At 50.8% G+C, this 9,953-nt stretch overlaps 1 protein-coding gene and 1 long non-coding RNA gene across 2 annotated transcripts in view; one reads left to right on the forward strand and one right to left on the reverse strand.

Annotated features, from left to right (window-relative positions):
• LOC125619126 overlaps positions 1-1,800 on the reverse strand; it is a 7,806-nt gene extending 6,006 nt beyond the window's left edge. The window contains exons 1-2 of the long non-coding RNA XR_007350645.1: positions 1,322-1,800; positions 876-1,013 (exon numbers count right to left, since the gene is read on the reverse strand). This is a non-coding gene — a long non-coding RNA (uncharacterized LOC125619126). The remainder of the gene's footprint in view (positions 1-875; positions 1,014-1,321) is intronic.
• The window catches only part of Synpo (synaptopodin), a 54,216-nt gene that overhangs the window by 24,572 nt on the left and 19,691 nt on the right, over positions 1-9,953 (forward strand).

A 9,953-nucleotide genomic window follows, 5' to 3' on the forward strand; every position in this document is an offset into this window, starting at 1 on the left:
GTGGGGCAGCAGAACGGCCTGCGCTGGGCCTGCACCCCCACCTCCCGCGGGCGGGGCAGCCGGGCACCGGGGTCTGGCTGGAGCTCGGGGACGCCAAACGCGAAACCGGGCTACGCTGTGGACCACCGGGCCCAACCCCACCTGGGGAAATCACGGGCTTTCCAGAGTGCCCTCCGGCTGAGGGAAACCCCTGGGCTTTTCACATCAAATTTTTACAACACCCTTACGATTGCCCCTATTTGCTGAGAATGGGGGGCCTCAAAGGTGAAATGAGTGGAGGGTGGGGCTCCTTTCTAACCTCCGTGCTGTGGAATAGGCGGTGGGAAAGCATCATTCATGGTCCTGGCAAGACCTTTGAGGAATTTGGGGAAAAGGTCTCCTTTCATTTCCCCACACTACCCCCAAGTTATATGCTTATTTGGGATGGGGACAGGGACCCTCTGTGTTCCATGTCTGAATTTTCAAAGAAGGGATAAGAACTGAGTGGAAAGCAGCATGTGTCCCATTCCCCCTTCCACCCTACCCTCATTGGCAGGTGACACTGGAACACACCAGCTTGCTGCATGATCTTGGAGTAAGCCCCTTGCTCTCTGGGGCTCCCAGTGGGAAGGTTGGCAGGATGGTCACTGAGTGGGGAGCTGCACTGGGACAGTGCTGGTGGTTGTAGGAATAGTCAGTGCTCCAATCCTGTCCTGTTGGAAAGTGGAGGGTGAGATGGGATGCTAATTAGGGGAAGGAGGGTACACTGGGGCAAGGGAGTGGAAGCCTTGCTGGCCCCAGCCTGCCTGCTCACCAACCCCAGGGCTGACCCCCATTACATCTTGAGGGGTGAAGGCACAAACTGAATTTGATGGTTCACTCCCCCAACTACTTACGGTATTGCTTCAGAAAGAGGCTGAGACCCCCCTCAGGAGAGTTGGAAATGCCCTGTTTGCGTGGTAGGAGCATCTGCTGCCTTATTCTCCCAATGAGATCTTGGGATGATTCCTTCTCTCTGATCCTCAGTTTCTCATCTGTGTACGAGGATGAAATAGGATCAGTCAAGTTTGATATTTGAAGAACTTCTCCTACATAAATCATTGCTGCTATGTCACCCTGGCTTGTGGCCGAGACCTTTCAGGTCTGCTCCCATTTTGCAAGCCACCAGCCAACTCCAGGGCCCCCATCGCCAATTAGCATTTGAACTAAGTTGTGATTTTTCCAGTCACAGCATTTACGTAGTTAAAATAAGGTTTTGAACTCTTTCTCTCCCTGGTCAGCTATTTCCCTTCTCTATTCTTTCCCTAAGCTGGGGGGTGGGGTGGGGGTGGGGAGCACAAACCTGTGGCATTCTGGTGCTTGGTTCCTGGCTAGCCTCTTGAGTCATTTTACCTAGTCTCCACTTTTGAGTTGGGGAGACGGAGACCAAGGAAGGGAAGCAATTTGCCCAGGGCAATTCTGTAGGTAGAACACTTTCTCCTTGGGAAAGAGCAAATCCTTGATAGGTGGGAGGGTACAAAGTGACAGTGGAGCATCTGGAGGGAGGGGAGAAACACAGGAGGAGCCTACTCCATCTCCCCTCCACACCTTGTCATGGTGATCTGGTGTGGATGGATGTCTCCCTGAGTTCTCCAGAGCTCCAGGAGGCAAACTAGGTGGGGGTCAGCAGGCTCTATCCCCCTGCCAGGGCTAACTTCCCACAGTCTCAGCACACCTCCAGCCCCAGAGTCCTGGCCCGGAAGGCACCTTTTCCTTCAGGGCAGCTCCCAACCTTCCAGACATGAGCTCATCGGAGCCGGAGCCGCTGATGCCAGGAAGGGAGGGACGAGGGACAGAGGGGAAGCAGGCAGGGCTGCCTAGATAGGGGCATTATGGGTCTCCGGGCAAATAAAGGGGACACTGTTGGCAAGGACCTGCAGGCTCTGACCCTGCTGTGATGAGGAGGCAGGGGCAAGACAGGCTGGCTGAGGGTCAGCGGGGAGAGAGTGAGGAAAGGTCAAGTGCTCAGGCTGCAGTGCCAGGCTGACCTCTGCCACCTGCTTATTGGTTATGTGACCTTGGGCAAATTGCTTGCCCTCTAGGGACCTCGGTGTCTCTGGCTAGCCACGGGTGGGTGGGTGCTTGGAACTGGGGTAGTAGTAAATAGGACAGGCAGGTTCCTGCCCCCAAGGAGCTTGCATTTTAATTGAGGGGATAAGACAAAAAAAAAAAAAAGAAAGAAAAGAAAAACCAAGGAAGCAAGTACATGTCGAGGTGATTCCAGATAGGTAAACTAGCATGGAAAAAAGTTGTGCTCTTAAGAAGAACAGCAAGAAGAGCTACTTTGGGTCAGTGGTTAGAGAAGGTCTTTCTGGGCGGGGAGCAGAAGTGGGGGGACAGAAGTCTAAATGGTATTTGAGGCTGATCAAGGCTTCCTGGGGTCCAGAAGAATGGGAGGGAGTGTGGTTGGGAGGAAGTGTGTGGCAGAGGGTGGTAAATGGCCTAATGGGAGTGGGTGGGTGTTGGTTATATCCCTCAACTCCCCAGGCTGTCAACTGCAGACCCCAAGGAGTTGGGCCTGAGATCTTTTTTGTGGTGCTGGGGATTCAACCCAGGGCCTAGGGGAAGTCTCTGCAAGTTAGGCCAGTATGTGTGTACAGAGTCCTTTGTGACGATGCCCTGTCCTAGGGCACTGGGGTTCAATTGCTGCTCAGTGTGGCCAGAGGGGGAGTCAATCTGGGAACGGCCCCCAAGCCCCGCAATTCCAGAGGCTTACAAAAAGCCCTCTCTCTGGAATGAAACCGTTACCACTGGCTGCTGCCTGGAATTCCTCTGTCCTGGCTTCATCTTTTCCACTTGGTGAGGCAGGCTGGTGTGGTACTGGGCTGACCCTGTCCTGCCCTGCCTGCCCAGCCTCCCAGGGTGCTGCAGGTGGAGCAAGAGTCCATCCACTCCTGTGTTACCCACTTCCCTGAGGTTAATGCACAAGGGCTGTGGAGGACCCCTGGCTTCCAGTCCTGGTCAGATAGAGATCTGGAACACATTATGTAAGCTCTCTGGACTTTTATTTCCTCATCTATAAAACAGAGACAATAATAGACCCTTATACTGTTGTTATAAAAGTGAAATGAGTGATAAAATGCTTTAAAAATGAGCTACTCCTTATTAATAGTATTATCATATTTTGATCTCTGTGAAAATAGCAATCCTTTGAGGAGATGGACGGGGGCTCAAGACTCATCCTATCTCAGTGTAAATTACTTTTTGATGTTTTTCCAGGAACAGGTTTTGATGGTGGGAGGATGGACACGAGCCCAACGGGAAGGGGTCTGGATGGAGCCTCAGGAATGGCTAACAGGCTGGTGGTCTTGGGCAAACCTTTAGGTCTCAGGCTTCAGTTCTGAGCTGCTGTGAAATGGGCAGTAAGGATTTACGATCACAGGTGTGAAAGGCACCGAAAACATGGGGTCAAGGAAGGGACAATTGGATGAGCAATACAAGACAGTGGGCTCCCTGAGACCCTTGTACCTAATCCTCTAGAATAAAATGTCTAACAGACTAAGGATCTCCAAGGAGGGCTTTACTTTTATTCATAGATAAAAGTCACAGTTTCTGTAGTTATTGTTATTTACTATGTGCCATGAATATTCCAAGATCTTTTTTTTTTTTTTTTTTATGGTTCTGGGAATTGAACCCAGGGCCTTGTGCATACAAGGCAAGCACTCTACCAACTGAGCTATATCCCCAGCTCGATTCCAAGATCTTTACACATCAAACACTCTATGAGGTGAGTACTGCATTATCATCATTTTATATATGGGAAGCTGAGGCACAAAGGTTGGATAAGTGAGCTCCCAGGCTCACACAGCTAGTAAGTGGCTAGATGCCAATCCAGGCTGTCTGACACCAAAGGCTATGATCTCCACTAGTATACAACACAATCTCTTTTGTTTTAGATGGAGTGCCAAAGACAGAGAGACCAAGTCACTTGCTTGAGAACACACAGCGTTCTTGAGCTGCATCATTTCTGTTCCGCAGGTCCTGGAAGGAGGAAACTCATTAGGTCTGAGGCAGAGGGCTCTGAGGTTGGCATTTGAACCAGCTCAGCATCTTTTTTTCCCTTCCCCTCTTCTCCTAGGATTAGGTCAGTGAGGATTAAGTGTGCCCTGTGGGCACCGTGAGCATGGGAGGCCCTGCCAGGGCCTGATGAGTGAGCATTGTTAATGTTGTAGGGCTGGAGTAGATTTGAACGCTCGAGGTATAGTGCTCCCCTGGGGGTTGGCATAGCCCCATCATGGTATAGACAGGGGAAACTGAGGCTGAAGAGTCCAGGGACCAGTCAAGGCCACACAGAGGAGGGAGCTCTTCATCCCTGCTCCACCTGCTCTGCATTCCGGGCTGCTTAGTGCTAAGCATGAAGAGATGGGACTTGGGGTGCCTTTCCAGTGATCCCCAGGGTGGTCCTGATCTCAGCCAGAGCATGACTCCTGATACAGGGCTCTTTGGGAGTTGGGGGATGGGGAGGCTACCGATTAACAAAATAGACTGTCACGCGCACGGGGAGCAAGCATGCCACTAGCCCGCCTGAGCCAGCTGGCTCCCCCATGCCCAGCTGCCGGGCCCCACTCAGATCTCCTACTGGAGGCCCCACCCACCTCCCACTGGCTCTGGGCCTGAGGCTCATCACTCTCCAGGCACCCTCTCCTCTCCTCCACCCCTGCCCAGACTCCAGGCAGACGGTGCTCCCATTGAGCTTGGGTGGGCCTGAAGCGAAGCTCTTGGCTCTAAGCTGTGCCAGGGAGGTCTGGTGTCACCACATACTGGCTGTGTGGCTTTGAATGAAGCCCTGTCCCTCTCTGGGCCTCAAGAATTGGCAGAATAATGACATCTGGTAGCTGAGGGCCCCTGAAGCCAAAGCCCTGGGAAGGTGGTCCAGATGCTTGTGTACTGAGCCCAGCTCTTCCGTGTGCTCTTGGCCACATCCCTTTCTCTAGGGGCCTTGGTCTCCCCATCTGTAACAGGAAGTACCTTGGTTTTTCTGTACTCAAATGTGGTCCATGGATGTAGTGTCCGCATCACTGACAATTTGTTGTTGGAAATGAAGAATCAGGCCCCACCGCAGACGTCCTGAATCAGGATGTGCAATTCAACAATACCCGTGGGCAATTCCTAGGTACTTAAATTATGAGGAGCACTATTCTAGGCCAGTCATTCTTTTCTTTTATTTATTTATCTTATGTGGTGCTGAAGATTGAACCTGGTGCCACACACATGAGAGGCAAGCTCTCTACCACTAAACCACCACCCCAGCCCCTGGGCCAGTCATTTTTAAACTTAAAAAAAAAAAAAAAGACTAAAATCCATACAATCTTCCTTCTCCAAAGTGTTTAATATGAAACACATAAGAGGAGACCTAGCCACTCTATATTCATCCCAGGATTGAGGAGGGGTAAATTAGAAGCATAGACATTACTAGGAAGAACATCAGGGGGAGGAGGAAAAGATAAACACAATGGGGGCGGGGGGCATCTTTTGGGGCCTCTCTTGACCCCTGGGAGAACTCCTGCCCAGGTGGCCTTTGAGAGCCCTCTTGGCTCTGACCTCCAGGGCTCTCTGTCTTAGGAGTTTGTAAAGGTGCACTTGCAGCAGGGCTGCTTGAGAGTCTACAGCCCAGTGACAGCTTTCCTGCTTGTCCCCATCTTGGTGTCCTGCCCTCTTCCCTTTGGAATCCGTGAAAGGGTAGCCGGTGCTATTCTTAGAGTGTCAGGGTGGTGAGCAGAGAACATACTAGTGCATTATTTATGCCTCTGAGTCAACAGGATTACCTTCAGGGCTCCTGGGACACGGCCCTCACAGAATGGCCTTCATCAGTGCGTCTGTGCGGAGGGAAGGGCAACTTCCCAGGACTCACAGCCCATCCCTCCCTCCTTGGCCCTTAAGCAGGGAAATGAAATAGAATGGTTATCTAGGACTGGGAGAAAGTTGCTTGGTGACATGATTTCATTTTTCATTCACTCAGCACATGTTTATGGAGCAGGGGTTACATGCAGCAGGCGTGGGCGCCCTGATGAATGAAACAAAGTTCTTGCCTTCCAGAAGCTCACACGTTAGCCAGCGAGTCAGCGTGCTCCGTCATCACCACTGCGTGTGCACAGGCTTGGTGCTGGGCACTTGGCACAGCTGGTCTGTGCAACCACTTAGGAGGGCAGGAATTAGGAGACCCTTTTACAGAGGAGGAAACTGAGGCTCAGCATACACAAGACTTGCTCACAGTCACCACCGCTCATGATCAGATGGGACTCAGATTGGCTAGGACAAAACAAGTATCTTAGATCAAATGGTGGTGTGAAGGGAAGGCTTTGGGAACCCCTGTTCTGCCCCATGAGAGGGACCTTTCTGCTGAAGGGAAGTCAGCTGGTTGAGATTGTCCTGTTCTTAATGGATCCTGAGTTGCTGAGGAAGTTGTGGGTGTCTAGTTTTCACGAGCCTGGATGGAGGGTCAGCTGTGCTGTGGGCTGGAGGTCAAAATCATAGGGGGCGAGTGTATGAGACCCAAGGTGGCACATCTCATGAGGCTGGGAGTCAAAGACCTGTGTCCCTGGGTGCTGAGATTCTGGGGAGGTTCCTTGGCCTTTCTCTGTCCCAGTTTTCTAGTCTGTAAAACAGTCTGACAGTCCCTCCTCTGCCTCTATTCATTCATTCCTTTCTTCCTTCCTTTTTTTTTTTGGTGGTATTGGGCATTGAATCCAGTGATGCTCTAGCACCCAGCTATATCCACAGACCCGTTCATTTTTTTTTTTTTTTTAATTTTGAGGCAGGGTCTCACTAAGTTGCTGAGTCTAGCCTCGAACTTGTGATCCTTTTGCCTCAGCCTTCCAAGTAGCTGGGATTACAGGCATGCACCATTACATACAGCTTCTGCTTCTGTTTCTGATAGATAAACAGTGCTAGGAAAACTACAAAAGCGTTGCATGTATTCAAAGAACAGCATACATTTACTATATGTAATTATCAATATATTTTATTCAATGTGTGTTTTGTTAACATTATGGAGTTTTACTATGTACTGACCACACAGATGTGTTCACTTACTATAGATTATTTATAAAATTATTGACTATAAAGGCCAGAGAGAGCTGATGCATATCCTGTGTTGTCATGGGCTTAGGTTGGGGCCCAGGGATTTGCATGTTGAACTAATCCACTGAGGGATTCTGATGCACCTGTGAGTTTCTGGTCTGAGCAGGAGAGGGGAAGGAACATGCCCAGCGAGGCCTCAAGTACTGAGTTGGAGACCAGGTTGAGGCTAAACTCCAGGCCTCCAGCACCTGGTCTGGTCCTTTCCTCTTGTTCTTCAGCTGTCCCCAAGCATCTAAAGGAATGGGGAGACTTTGAAGGTGGCTGCTAACGTTACAATGCTATGCTAGGCATTTCACATGGTTTATCCTGTTTCATCGCTGTAGGGGTAAAAAGGAGACATTCTCCTCAGCAGCATGATCCCTGGGTCCCTTGAGCATTAGGTGGCAGATTTGGATGGACCCCTGGGAAGGGAGACTATGACTGAGGTTCAGAGATACTGAGACAGGAATTTGAAGCCACACCACCCTTTCCCCTTCTCCAGTAGCATGTGCCCTCGAGGCACGTGTGGTCTGGGAACTTGCCACCTGTCTACAGGGCAGGCTGGCAGGAGGGAAAAGGCACCCTCCCACAGGTGGGCACCTGATGCACTATACCCACGTTCCTCCATGTGCATGTCCTCCGGTGCTCAGCATGTGCATGTATGTGTGTGTGTCTTGCTCCCGCCGTGTAGTGTACACATGCATGTAGGGCAAGCTTGACGCAAGCAGCCCTTCTGCGCATATGCACATGTGCAGAGGAGCTGAGCTGCTGCTGGCTGGAGTCTCTCCAGCATTAGGAAGTGAGAGGGAGAGAGCCAATGGATGCAACGCAGGAGGATCCTATGGATCTCAAAGAGCAGAAGTAGAGCTCCACGTAGAGAACCCCCTTTCCTTATTTGTGTTCCACCGCCATACCATCCTCCAATCTGCCCGATGTAGCCTGCCTCAAGGACCTTTGTGCTAGCTGCTCCGCCTGCCTCTCTTCCCCTAGATGTGCCCATGCCTCACTCCCTCACCTTCCTCGGTCCTTCAGTCAGATGTGCCATCTCAGTGAGGACAACTCTGATTACTCTATCTACCTTTACAAACCACTTCCCACTCCGTACATACATTCCATCCATGTTTTCTTTTTCTCCATAGCATTTGCCGCCTGAGTTAACCATACATTTATTATCTTACCCCCCTACTAGAATGCAAGCATTTATTTATTTATTTGTACCTGGGATTAGCCACTGAGCCACATCCCCAGCGCTTTTTTAAACATTTTTGATTTTGAGATAGGGCCTTGCTATGTGGCTTAGGACCTCACTAAGTTGCTCTGGCTGGCCTCAAACTTGCACTCCTCCTGCTTCAGCCTCCCAAGTCACCGGGATTACAGTGTGTGCCACTTCTGTACCTACTGGCACAAGCAGATTTTTTTTTTGTGGGGGGTGGGATCTGTTTCTCTCCATGGCTGTGAACAGTGCCTGGCGCTTAGTCGTTATAACTATGGATTGAATGAATGAGTCCATGTACCATCTGGATTTATTTTCTTTAAATTGCCTAATTTTGTTACTGAAATATCCACTTTAGCCTCCCCCGCAGTAGTAATATACCTGAGACCACAGGTTTGGTGTATATTTTCCAATATGCATTTGAAACTTATATAGCTATCAAGGCTTTTAAATGTTAGGATTCCACCTGAAATCTTTTTTGCTTTCACCAGAGGAGAGAGGGCACCATACTTTGGGACTCATTGGTTCAGTCCAGTTGTCCCTTTGAACAGATGAGTAAACTGGGCCTCAAAGAGGCTTAGGGACTAGCCAAATGTCATCCAAACTGTGATAGGACAGACAGTGGAACCAAATGTCTTGACCTCCAGTCTTCTTTTATAGTTTGAGGGAAAGGGGGAGAGCAGGACTGGATGATTTAGCCCTTCCGGGAGAGACCAGAACTCCCGGGAAGGGGCAGGGTCGGCAGCCTCCAGCGCCAGGCCAGCTCCCGGTTGGTGATGGTTGGTGATGAACCATGGAGCCCTTTTGGTCCCCCAGCCAGCACAGGTTGCTCCTTCACCTCCCAGGAGTCCCTCTGGGGTCTACCCCTGGGGGCCAGGGATTCAAAATCTGCTGTCTCTTTACAGCACACCAGATAGAAGTCAATGCTGAGGTCTCCTGTGCAGAAGATGCTGTGAGGGATGGTGGTGGTCGGGGGTGGGGGGTGGGGTGGGGGGACCAGGAGGTGACCGATGTGAACAGAAGTGGGAGAACAGACCCTGACCCAGCTGGTGAAGAGGAGAGAGGGAAGGAGACAGCTAGAGCCCCAGCCTTGGAGAGTTATGCAGAGGTAGGGGTATGCAAAAGGCCAAAGTTGAAATTCCCCTCAGGTGTGCACAGTGCTTTATACTTTGAAATCATTTCTGCATCTCATTTGCTCAGTAGCCACTCTTTAAGCAGATAGTTTCGTTCTTGTTTTACTGATGGGGAAGTTGAGAGTCACAGAGGTGAAGTGATTTACCTAAGGGAGCTCAGCAGGCTGAATGGCATGCCCTGTTGAACCACAGAGGGGAGAGGAACGGGCTGCATGTCGGGTTGAATTTGGTGAAGGAGGGCTGTCTAGGGAGGAGTAGGCAGTTGGAGGGATATAGGAATGAAAGGCAGGCGCCCAGAAACCCGCCTTCAACTCGCTGGCCAAATACTTTGGTGAATTCCCCGACATTTCTGAGCCTCAAGCTTCCTCATATGCAGAATGGAGAGAAGCGCACTCCCTACCTCATAGCACGCCAGGATAAAATCAGACTTCAGACAAATGCTATCGGTGGAATCCCTCAGGCACAGACGTGCGCACGGAGGCAGCAGCCTGAGTGAACTGGATGCATGGGTCCCTGCCACGTCTGCCCAC

Source organism: Marmota marmota, unplaced genomic scaffold (assembly GCF_001458135.2).
Source record: "Marmota marmota marmota unplaced genomic scaffold, marMar, whole genome shotgun sequence".
In the NCBI taxonomy this organism is placed as follows: domain Eukaryota; kingdom Metazoa; phylum Chordata; class Mammalia; order Rodentia; family Sciuridae; genus Marmota; species Marmota marmota.